Raw genomic sequence first — 12557 nt, 5'->3', positions numbered from 1 at the left:
AAGGAGCAGCAAGCTCTGTCAATTCACTTCCATTTACCTTGCCCCACCCTGTGGGGATAATTTTGGACAGCAGCGGCCTATACACATTTCAATTTTAAGGCACAAGTGTCTCATCATACAATACTAGAGTTTTCACTGCAAGTCTAAGTTCACCTTTTGCAGTATTTTACTGCCCCTTTCCCCATGACAGCAGGTGGGGGGTCTTCTCCCCCACAGCTGCTGTCACATTTAATCGAGGATCTGTCAATGAAAGAACTAGAAGTCTGGTCTGCTGCTTAGTTCATTGAATTTTCCCCCAGCTCTTCAACTGAAAGCCTGTACGGAGGTACTGGGATGCTTGCAAGAAACCTAATATTGCACCTGTGATCCACTGATTGCGGTGAAATGCTTTGCATACTCCTGTTAAAAAAATAAAATAAAGGTACATTTCTTTCCCTGCAAAAACATGCACTTTTTTTATTTTTTGTATTTTCAAATGTAAACCTAGCCTTTAAAAGAAAATCAGCAATGATATTTCCTCTCCGACAGATTCCCTTGGGTTAAACTACTTGGACAATTTTAATTGCATGCTACTGAGTGATTTTACATCTTGTTGAAAATGAGTTCACCTGCAGCAGATTGAAATTGCTGTGTTGAAAATTAAGTTATTAGATGAGTTAATTGATAGCTGTGTTTTTAATATCAATACAAATTCATAGTCTTCCTTTGGTAGTTCTCATTGTCAGTTGTAAACATGAAAGTATAGTTGGTAAAATTGCCATAATCTCATAATTATATGAAATGTCTGAGACATTTCGAGTGTGTATTATCAGTTTCTTTAAAGGGGCTGTCTGCTACTTGGTATATGTAACAATTATTAATCCCCTACCATTCTGTATTTATTCATCTGCTGAATCTGATACAACAGAGCTCATAGAAGAAGCTTCCCAGGAGAGAAAATGTTTCTACAAGGCTTCATATTATTCTTTCTTTGTTTTGTTGTACACCCCAAAGCGCAAGCTAACTTTACCGCATTGTGAACAAGCACTTTAACTAAACATCTAACAGCTGTTGAAGCAACCACAATGGACATTCTGCATTATACAATACCTGGCTCCCCATTTTGTCCTCTCTTGCCCCTTGTTCCAGGAGGCCCTGGTTTGAGAAAATTACACCAGTTAGGGAAGAGGATAATGAAATGTTTTATGGGGAAATATATACAGATGATGAGCAGTCAGCAATTAATTTGAGGCAAAGGAATCAACTTATCAACTGTAATCTTAAACTATAATGTTAAAAGGTCAATCCACCCAAAACGTAAGTTTTATTTATGCATAGATGATGGCTGTCTGAATTAGCAATGGGTTTCTTTTTCTTGATCAGTCCTCCTATGGCAGGATCTCTCCCCATTGCTTCCAGCTCTGTAGATATGCACCACAAAGTCACGTTTGTCCTGCGATATGTTACTTTGCCAGCAGTGAGAGTGAAACCATCTCATAATGGTATAGTATGTGACCAGATGCAGTGAAATCATGGATCAGTCACAGAAAGATGTAAGGAACCACTAAGGCTGGGTTCACACTAGTGCGAATTGAATGTGCCTTTCCCCGCATCCAATTCACATGACAGGAGATTGTGACCGGCTCTGTATGGAGCCGGTTCACATATCTCCGGGGCGGCTGTGGAGCAGATTGCACAGAGGTCCTGTGCGTCTTTGGCTTTGTTTCAGGGCCGAATTCAGACAAAAATTTGTCCCTGATCCATCCCTGAAATGAAGAACAGGGATGAATCGGACCCCTGCTGCAAGCCGCATGTGGCTTAGATGTGAACCCAGTCTAAATGTTTCAGCTCTTTGGCATCAACCCAGAACGGAAAAAATTACTTTGGGATGGATGTCCTTTAAGTGAACCTTTTCTTTGCCCATACAATTGCCAACCTTCCCAACTGCACATACCAACCTTCCCTCTCACATCCTTCCACTCTGTTCAGCCACCAAGAGCATGTTTCCTGGTATAAGGAATATGTGATTCATTTACACTATAGAGGTATAAAAAAGGGGGCTCAGAGCACAGTGCATAAATTCAAAAATCTCATTCATGATGGCGGCTTGATCCAGTTTTGAGGTGATCACCATATCCCATATTTAAGTAAGGCTGATTTTGTTATTACTGGGTGTTCTGAGTTCTGGGAAAAAAGAGTGCAACTGCATTTGCAAAGTGCACAGCCTATTTGCCTTTAGTAAATCAACCTCTATGTCCTGTCTTTTATGCACTGTCTTGTCCTTGTAGTTTTAAGAAATGCAGTATTTTTTTTTTTTTTATAGATTACTGATTGAAAACAAGTTGTTTATTCTGTGTATTTATGTACTGTGCTCTGGGATTCCATAGTTCTAGAGTGCATTTTTTGAGTTGGCACACAATTTCTTTTGTTTTGTAGCAGGCGTTTTGTGTATATACTATTTACCATTTCCTGTGTTTGATGATTGGCTCAGGGACTGTGCTGTCACATGGGGCAGGACTTCCTCTTCTCAATCCCAGCAGCCACATGGAATGGTAGGAGACCAAAATGAAGGAGAGTATATGCAGCTGGAAGGGAGGCAGTTAATTGAACTTGTTGCTTAGTTCGGCATGGGAAAAGTACAGATTCCCTTTAAATACATATTATTTACTTATATATTGTGTGTATGCATATTTGAGACATTGCTAGTAATTAATAACCAACATTATTATATCTTTATTGTTTCCCGCAGCACCACAACATTTAAGCAAACAGTAGACACATGCACAATAAAGGAAACATAAGCTCCAAAAATGTACACAAATGCGGGAAGCAAGCAGCAAAGGAAGCGCACAGTGAAGCTGCAGAGACACACAGTTGGCTCACCTGTGTACTTAAAGTGAAGTTTGATTTCCACTCATGTGCTTTCCAAAATATTCTGACTAATTGGTAAGTATATATAAAAGGACTCTCAATCAAGCTGCCTATACAGGAGGCTAGTACTCAATGCTGCATTCTCATGCATTCCTGCCTAGCCCCCAAACCGAATCCTTCTGTCCCTCTTTATTTCTCCTCTTTATGACCTTTTTTTTTTTTTTAGATGTCTGTAGTAATTTTGAAAAGCCAAATTGAAGGAAAAGTAGTGATAAAAAAAGAAATTTTGAGTTAACTCAATCATTCTCTGCCAATTAATCTTCATGGTCCACATTACTGGATGGGTGGCGGGGTTGTGTACTTTGCCAACATACTTTCATGTTATAATGCCACAAAGTTAGTAGAGTGCTCCTAAGAATGACACTGACCCATTACAGCTATACTTTGAGTGGTGGGTTTATTTCCCCATTATATTTAGTTCTGACTCAATAAAAACAAACAAAAAAATCATTATAAAGGGTGTTGTGTAAACTGCCATGCCTTAACCTCTCTGGCGGTATGATTATGTCAGATTTTCGATTCTGAATGTGGTACAATATTTTGCATGGAAATTTGCCATTTTATATTGTACGCCTGTAATTCTTATGAATAACTCACTAAAATCTGTCCAAACAAGAGTCTAGTGGACATCCCAGGTATGATAAAGTTTGAAACATGAAATCATAAATTATAATATAATAAATAACTATACATAATTATAGCAAACAATAATATAATAATAATAAAATGTATTTAATAATGTGATAAAATCAAAAACACTGAAATTTGCTCGGTTTCAGAATTTTCGCTGTCGTTACTTTCAGTGTTTAATGATGAATTTCCCCACAAATCGCTATCGCTCAATTCTGCAAGTGATTCTAATTTATTATCACTGTTTTCTAGCTGGTCTAAAACTGCTTTTGACGTAAAGGGACACTTTTTGGTTGCTATGGACAATCTCAAGTTTTCGGGTAGAAAGAACAGTATATATAATATAAAACTGCATGCAGGACACTGGACAAAGCACTAGGGACAAAATGGATGTGAAATAATTTGATAAAGTAATGTAATCTGTAAGATTACAGTGTACGGTATGTATTGTGTGTTTTTAACTTTTTGAATTTGGCACCATGCTCCGTCCCTGTCCGTCGCGATGCTCGCAGGGAATGGAGCCCGGCACTGTGATGAATCGAGCGTACAACAGCTCGCACACACAGTGGGGAGACATCGCAGGATCCTGGGGACAAGGTAAGTAACTTTTCCTGGATCCTGCAATGCGATCCCGTGTGTGGCTCGGGGTTACCACTTTTGGTACTTAAAATTCACCCCGAGCCACACTCGGGAATACTGCCAGGGAGGTAAAGTGGTTGTAAAGGCTAAAGGTTTTTTTACCCTAATGCATTCTCTAGGTGCATCTCTCTCCTGCTCTCCCTAAATAATTACCTGAGCCTGATCTTGATCCAGTGCTGTGCCCGAGAGCAGCAGCACAGTTCTCTCCATTGGCTCCTGCTGTTGTCAATCAAATCCAGCGATGAGGGAGCAGGGGGTGGGGCTGAGTCACACTGTGTGTGTCAATAGACACTTGAGTCTGCATGCCTTACTTGTACTCGGAAGGCAGGGGGAGACAGAAGCACTGGTGTGGGACCCAGGAAGAAGAGGATTGGGCAGCTCTCTGTAAAACCATTACACTGAGCAGGTAAGTATAATATATTTATTATTTGAAAAAAAAAGATCCTTTACAATTACTTTAGTTAATGCAACTGCAGCATTATGTGCTATCATGTGGAGAGTACACAGGAGTTTGATGATTATATCAACCATAACTCACAAAACTTCCCCCCCTGCTTTGGGATTTGTATACACTCATTCTGACGCAACTGAATTTATGCAATCTGACAGCTTCACTGGAATTACCACCTGCTGTCTGTACTAGGTGACACAACTCATAAAATGTTCATGACTAGCAACCACTGTAATTCAGGAGGAAAACAACATGTATCTGTAGCTGCATTTATATACACAAGGATCTCTTCTCTACAGCTTACATATAGTTTATAGCAAGCATTACAAAAGATGTTGTTTACTTATAGTATAGTAAATGTGGGTCAGGGCAAAAAAACAAAAAAAGCCCAGTAGACCTTATGCTCAAAAATAAAAAAATAAAAATTTCAGAGTTTACCTTCTACAGTCTTATTAGTATATAAAAAAAACATGTTTCCTGAAATGTCCCTTTGAACTGCAGACAAAAAAATAGAAAGACCGAATATATTTGACTTTTGTTTTTTCTTCCTGTACCAGCGACCCCAATTCCCCACATTTTTTTCCCAATATCACAGAGATAAAAAGTGATGGGAAAAAAAACTGAAAGCTGATTGGCTATCATGCACAGCTGCACTGGATTTTGCCCTCTCCAGTTTCAGTAAATCAACCCCTTTATTCTTCTGCATGCTGCCCCAGGTGAGATTGGACTCCACAATCCATTAACACATCTCAGGTGTTGGATCAGCTTGTTTCTACAATCACTTTGACTGTCCCAAAGAAACACAGCCTTTACTACTTAAGTAACCAGCCGAAACATGTTTTGAAGGTTGTTGTGCTGGACTCATGGATTTTCTTACTGATTCTTCAATAATCAGGGAAAAGTTCTGCACCAAACATGACGAGTGTCAAAAATTGTTTCTGCTGGCTTCCTAAATAAACACTAAAAACTCCTTCACAGGGGTGTCAATAACAGCCAGTGAGGTGAGGGAAGGCTGAGCTGTGCTCTCTGTGTCTTATGCAGGCAGAGAGCCAGCTTGAAAGCGAGCATGCACAAGTGCCTCCACAGCAAGCAGCTTGCTATGGGGGCACTTGGCAAGGGTGAGGGGCCCCGAGTGCCTGTGGAGGACCCGAGAAGAGGAGGATCGGGGCTGCTCTGTGCAAAACCATTGCACAGAGCAGGTTAGTATAACATTTTTTTTTTTTATTCCTTTACAATAACATCAAGGCCAGTTATAGGTTGGGGCATTTGCCGTTTGTGTCCAACCTCGCCTGGGTTCCTTTGCACCTTAAGGGGTAGAGGCTAGGAGGGAATAAGAGTTTTCTTTTTTCCAACACCTGATAGCAAGTTTAAACAAGCCCTTAGGCTTTTATACATATAACACATGCAAAGAAACCCAGCATTCTTTGCAGAATTACCTCTGCCCATTTATTCTGAGCCCTAGACTCTACATCTTAGAGACTACCTAGAACAGTCACAAATGCTACAAACAAAAGACTCTTTAAATTGACTGCTTGATAAAAAAAACTCAGCTACGCATAATACAAAAAGCCATTTGTTGTAAAGGATGGCATTGTAAGTCTCCCTACGTTATTTAGTTAATAGGTTCAGCACAAGGTGATTTTAAACCCATTTTCCAAAATTGCAGGAAAGTTGAAACAAATTATTTTTTGTCCATAAAGATGTGATCTCCTGTTAAAATGTGCAAAGTTTCCTGCCAAGGAACAATCATATCATTTCCTTCTCGCTATTTCCGTGACACCAAAAATTAACCGAGGCACAGATGTAAAACAGTAAAAAACACTCCGATTCTGTAAGACTATTTCACATGCAGGTCAAAGAGGCATTTAATATCGCTTGCCTCCATGCAAATGCTATTTTTAAATCCACTGAATAAACATAACGCTGCGTTCGGCTTTGGCAAGCGTTACACGCTTTTTTAGCAAGGATATTTATTTATGCAGCTGTGTGTCATTTATATTCACAGACCTGAGAATTATCGTTAATGTTAGTCCGTTGCATCAAATCCTTTAATACAGTTGGTTACATATAAAGCACTCCTGTGTACAGAGAACATGTAGGATGTGCTTCTTTGTTTGACAGGACTAAGGGAAAGCATTAAAGAAGGATGGGGGCAGATTTAAAGTAAACTCTAATGAAGCAATTGATGAGTGGTATGCCTGAAGGCAAAATCCGAATATTCTTACCTGACTAAATAACAAGCCTTAGGAACAGGTGTGTCTGGCTCGAAAGCTCAATGAAATCTTCTCTATTTCAGATTATCTAATGTGACTATAATCTCAAGGGAGGCCAGTTCCCTACCAGAGGGATGACTCTCAGCCTGCTGTGTAAAATGTACATGTAATAAACATCATGTTTAACCAACGCCATAAGCCTATGCGTGAAAATGGCCTCATTACATGATACCTCCTGTCATGGAGACAAAACAAAATATCTTCTCTAATGACCTTCAGCCTCAATGCATACAGAGCAGGGATGGGGGTTGCAAAGGCTATTTAGTTTCCAATCATGGCTTAAAGACATATAAATGAAAAGTGAGAACAACAAACAATGGAGTAAGAAAGTAAAGCCTCATACACACGATCAGATTTTCGGCCAAGAATTGTGTGATGACAGACTGTTTGCCTAAAATCCGACCATTAGTATGCTCCTTCAGACAATTGTTGCCCAACTTTCGGCCAACAAATGTTGGTTAGTAGGCTAGTAAATTTTCAGCGCACAACGCTCTGTTGTCAGATTTTCGTATTGTCTGTACACAATTCCGTAACACAAAAGTCCAAAGTACAAAAACGCATGCTCGGATTCAATGCTTACCAAACACGACATTAGCAGAAGGTGCCCAAAGGGTGGCGCTCAAGAGCTGACATTTCTTTCAAAGTATTTTATTTTCAAGAAATTACATAACAAAGAAACTCTCATATCTGGCACAGAGAAATCTTGAAAATACAAAATTAGTAAGTGCGATACAAGTCATGATGATCTGGTGAACAAGATAGAACAGGAACTTGCTTAAAAGTGCGAGGAAACAGTCCACTAGACTTTAGGGCACATTAACAAACCTGAGCCCCTACCCCCCATGGGCTAAGAAGGGGTAATAGGTTCCCGAGACCCGGGGATGACCCAGACCCAGGATTGACATGAAGACTAGGGGGAACCGCCCCCTCCGTCACCCCTAGTGGAATCATACTGTGCCGAATGAAGGGCCCCCACGGCCGGAGTCCCCCCCAGCCACTATTATGTTCTAGGGGAAGAGCTGAAATTTCATGTAGTACATCACTAAGTTAGTGTTTGTTGGCTGAAAATTGTGTACCGTTTGTATGCAAGACAAGTTCTTGGCATACACCCTTCGGACAAAAGTCTGACTCTTTGTCTGCCAAAAATCCGATCGTGTACGAGACTTAAGAGAAAGTGGTAGACTTTACATCCGTCTACTAGCTTTTTATTAGAGAATGGCGCTTCCTCAATACAATGTGGCTAAAACCCCCTTTATATGAAGTTTTATAGAGATCACATGTATCTGCCTAAATCTGCACAGAGAATGAATCACTATTACATGTACCAGAGTTTTGGAAGGAATCTATTCAACCTGACTAATTAACTGGTTTATGGCAGCTCTAAAATGAGTTCCAGGGGGATTAAAGGATTTAAAGCAGAACTTCACCCAAAAAGTGCTCCTCATTATCCCCCTCCCCAGGCTCTAATGCCCCATACACACGATCTAAATATCAGACCACAGATCGTCCACCTTTTTTGGTTGCTCGTTGCATTTTTAAACTGAATAGGATACTAAAGTTACGAAAATTCACGTACGACAGAATAAAAAAATCGGAAGTAGTATAATGTATTGTATTGTATTTGTATTGTATTTTTGAGGCAAATGCTATACTGATTAAATAAAAAATGTTCATGTTTGCCCCTTCGGAAAATATCGGATGAACTGTCGTGATTGTCTCTCGAAAGCTGTGTACTAACAGTCAGATTGTTGCTTTGAAAGCGGTATTTGTCATCCGATTTTCGGATCGTATGTGCAGGCCTTAATTGCTTGTTTACACTTGCAGTTGGTGGCAGTAAGAACATGCAGTTGAGCATAATTTTTACTGTCCCCCACCCCCATCTTTGACCCCTTTTTTAGCCCCTTTCACACATGTGGACTGTTTATTTCATCAGTTATGTTTTTTTCATCTCCTGATAGTACAGAGCCTGTGGAGTTACTCTGCACATGCTCAGTTTGGTGTGTATTGCTAGAGATTTTTTTTTTCTTGGGAGGGTGCATGTTATCAGCACAGGGCCAATCAAAACTGTCAAGACAGAGGGTCAGGGGTCCTGCAGCTTTATAGGCCTGTAATAATAAAATGAAAACTCCAACAAGCTATAACCAGACACTGATAGAAGTCACAAGACTGCTATCCTGTATACTGCTAATGATAAAAGGTATTTAGCAATTTATATTTATTAAAATAATTGCATTTCCATGTTCTGTGTACTTTGGGAGACCAGTTATAGTGAATGCAGAGTCCTGGGGTTATCCCCTTGAGTCCCAGAGTAATTTTGTTATGCAAAAACTGACCGTTTGTCTGTTTATATCCATTTTTAGTCAGATCCATTTTTTTAACAGAGAAAAAATAGAGCTTTGATCTATTCCAAAAAAACTATCTTGAGGAAAGTGGATGTGAATGAATGAAAATGGATGATCACCCATTTACATATGTTTTTCCATAGAGATGCATTGGTGTCTATTATTCATCTGTCAATGGGTGGATGAAAAACGAACAAAAAAATGGTCCGCAAGTGTGAAAGGGCCTTAGAAATGTTTTTAAAGGTTCAAAACATTAAAAAAAATACCAAACATGTCATACTTACATGCTCTGTGCCCTAACCACAGCTTTTTATTTTTGGGGGGAGAGAAAAAAAACCCCTCACTTGGTGGTACCCACTTCCTTAATCCTTTACTAAAACTGGTGCATACAGAATCTAGTGCAGCTGTGCATAGTAACCAATCAGCTTCTAACTTCAGCTTGTTCAGTTATGCTTTGACAATAAAACATAGAAGCTGATTGGTTGCTATGCACATCTGCACCAGATTCTGGGTGCACCAGTTTTAGTAAATCCCCCCCCTTTAATACAAAAAAACTCCAAGAGGTCACATCCAGAGTTCCTTTTTTGTCCTTAAGCAAGATCCATGCCATAAAGGATTAAGAAGGGATCTTAAATATGTAAATAATTCAATGCTATCATTTTAATGCAGCACCAATTTTCTCACAGAAGTAAATTTAGACAAAAATTGGGATCTAACTTCAATTGAAGGATTCGTATCCAGTGGTGTATTGCATTCAGGATAGACTCTAACTACCAGGCTTCTTTCTCTGCTGATTATATAAAACATCATTCAAAGTGACAGGTATGTCCTTGGATTGCTGGGATGCTAGTCACTCACAGTCTTTCATTTTCCTGATTTATTTCCTTTCCATTCAGCAAGAAAATATGAGAATTCTTCCCCTCTTCATGAATGGAAGTATGTAAAGGAGCGATGATATTTCATGATTCCAATAACTCCTCATATACAAGGCATAATTCTCACCTGCCAATTACACTATAATAGAGACAATTCATACAAACCTAGTGTCAGTCTACTGAACCGAATCACCATTTCACTCTACAAAGTGTGTTCTCAAGGACATTAGTGATCCTCCAAGCATGCTCTCTCTATTTGTTTTGCTGCCAGGAAGATAGGTACACTAATGAAATTTTCTTGCAGAGGCTGACATCAGTTCGGCAGAGGTCACTGACTGACAATCAAATATCAAAAGGCAAGAGAGTAAAGATAATCCCTTTATACTATACAAATGATTTCCAGGAGGCTATCAGACCCTTGCCTAGCTCTCCAAGCATGGAGCTTGCTTTCATATCAACCATATTACTCAAATGAGTGTCTTTTGATGTACAGAGAATGGTTTATTTTACTTGTCTTTTAAGGAAATGAGTGGTTATGAGCTAATGGACTCGTTTTCTATAATGAGGATACAAAGAGCATTATAGCCTTATTCTATGTCAAACTCTGGATTACGGAGGGATGATTATTCTACTAATAAGGATAGAAAATGCTTGTGAAGTCTATGGTACTGATATCAGTGAGTCATTCATTGCAACAGCAATTTTACTCTGTTATATCAAATCCATTATTACAGTTAGTTACATATATAGTGTATAGGGTTTAGGGTTGCCTTGAACTTTGTGGTTGCCATTTAATGTGCCTGATTGTCCCTCCTACCTATTCTCCTGCCGGTATGAGCTCACAATGTGCCAAGCCCAAGCACTGACATCCAGACCAGAGTGACGCCTGCTTTTATATTCCATGAGTGCTCAGTGATCCATAAGAATTCTGTGCTCAATCACAGTTTAGCAATCACACATAGGTGTACCATGCTAGACCATGCCCCAGAACACCTCTTTCAAGCAGGCCAGAGCACGATACACTGAACCGCGCCCAAGCATTGTATGGAGCAATCATACTGCGGAAATCAACTGAACTTTTTTTTGTAACAATCAGGATTGCTTTATTAAAGGAGAATATAGCACAACATACAAGGAAAGAACAAAAACTGTTGACATGGTATAACATAAGGACATAAAGTACATACGTACAAAATCCAAGAAACATCCTGCATCATCACACAGATACACAAAAGGATCACTACAACAGCAATAGGACTGATCGCATCAATCAAGATGTGGGAGCAACCTCAGTATCCCAGAGGGAAGTGAGGAACAGCAAAGGAGATACATGTAGAGGAGAGGAGGGGAGGGGTGGGGAAGGAGAGAGGCACCGGAGAAAGACAGGGAATCACCAGATACATCGACACAGTTCCCAGTGGGAAGGAGGAGTTATCAGTAGGCTCACTCTACTGGGAGGTCCATGGTTGCCAAAACTTCTCAAATTTCCAAGGGTAACCACGACTGATATATGTCAACTTGCACAGGAGCAGTGCAGCATCAATCATGACTTCCCAGTAGGGAGGGTGGGGGAGGACCACTTACAGAGAATAAACAAACTGAACCTTGGGGCCAAGCATGCTTGGGCACTTTACATACACCCTTATTGTATGTAGTCTAAACAATTTTATGTAATTATTGGTCTTTTTTGCTTTGTTTGGCACTTCAGTTGAACCAAAATAAATGTTTATTGGTACACTATTAGGCTCCATGTACATTGGCTCGAAAATAGCTGCTTCTACAGGTGTTTTTTGTTTTGCCCATAGAAGCAGCTCAATGTTACCCTATGGTATGATGATTAGAGGCATATTTTAAGCTTAACGTTTAGAGACAGGAAACAAAAAAAACCTTCTGGTTTGCATTTCTGATTGGAGCTTTCTAGAAGAAAAAAACGCTAAACTTGTCTAAACTATGTACAAAAACACGTGAGCATTATTTTCTGCCAGGGGAAATTGTGTTTTTTAAGCCAGTGTGCATGGAGCCTTAAACGTATATGAAGACACTTCGATATCTATTTGGAAGCATTATTTTAAAATGAATAATCGATAATCTTCCCAAAGCATCCTCCCAATGTTGAGGGCATGTGGCCTGGCACGGTTCAGGAGGGGGGGCGCTCTCTCGTCCCCCCTCTTTTTTTGCAGCCTGCCAGGTTGCGTGCTCGGATAAAGGGTCTGGTATGAATATTTAGGGGGACCCCACGTCAATTTTTTTTTATTTGACGTGGGGTTCCCCTTAATATCCATACCAGACCTGAAGGGCCTGGTAATTGAATTTAGGGGAACCCCACACTTTATTTTTTTATGAATGAATGAACTGTCGGCTCCGTAATACAGAGAACACTCATTGAGTGTTCTCTGTATTACGGGAGCCGACAATTCAAAGTGATTTTAAAAGACTT

General features: G+C 39.8%; 1 long non-coding RNA gene across 1 annotated transcript in view; it reads right to left on the bottom strand.

The window, feature by feature from the left end:
- Positions 1-1088: 1088 nt before the first annotated feature.
- Positions 1089-12557, bottom strand: part of LOC143930317 (uncharacterized) — a 148033-nt gene continuing 136564 nt past the window's right edge. Inside the window, exon 3 of the long non-coding RNA XR_013262752.1 lies at positions 1089-1134. This is a non-coding gene — a long non-coding RNA (uncharacterized LOC143930317). The remainder of the gene's footprint in view (positions 1135-12557) is intronic.

Source organism: Lithobates pipiens, unplaced genomic scaffold (assembly GCF_037356315.1).
Source record: "Lithobates pipiens isolate NorthernLeopardFrog02 unplaced genomic scaffold, aLitPip1_a1.2 Scaffold_25, whole genome shotgun sequence".
Classification (NCBI taxonomy): domain Eukaryota; kingdom Metazoa; phylum Chordata; class Amphibia; order Anura; family Ranidae; genus Lithobates; species Lithobates pipiens.
Note: the sequence above shows the minus strand (reverse complement) of the source record. Positions and strands in the feature narration are given on the sequence as shown.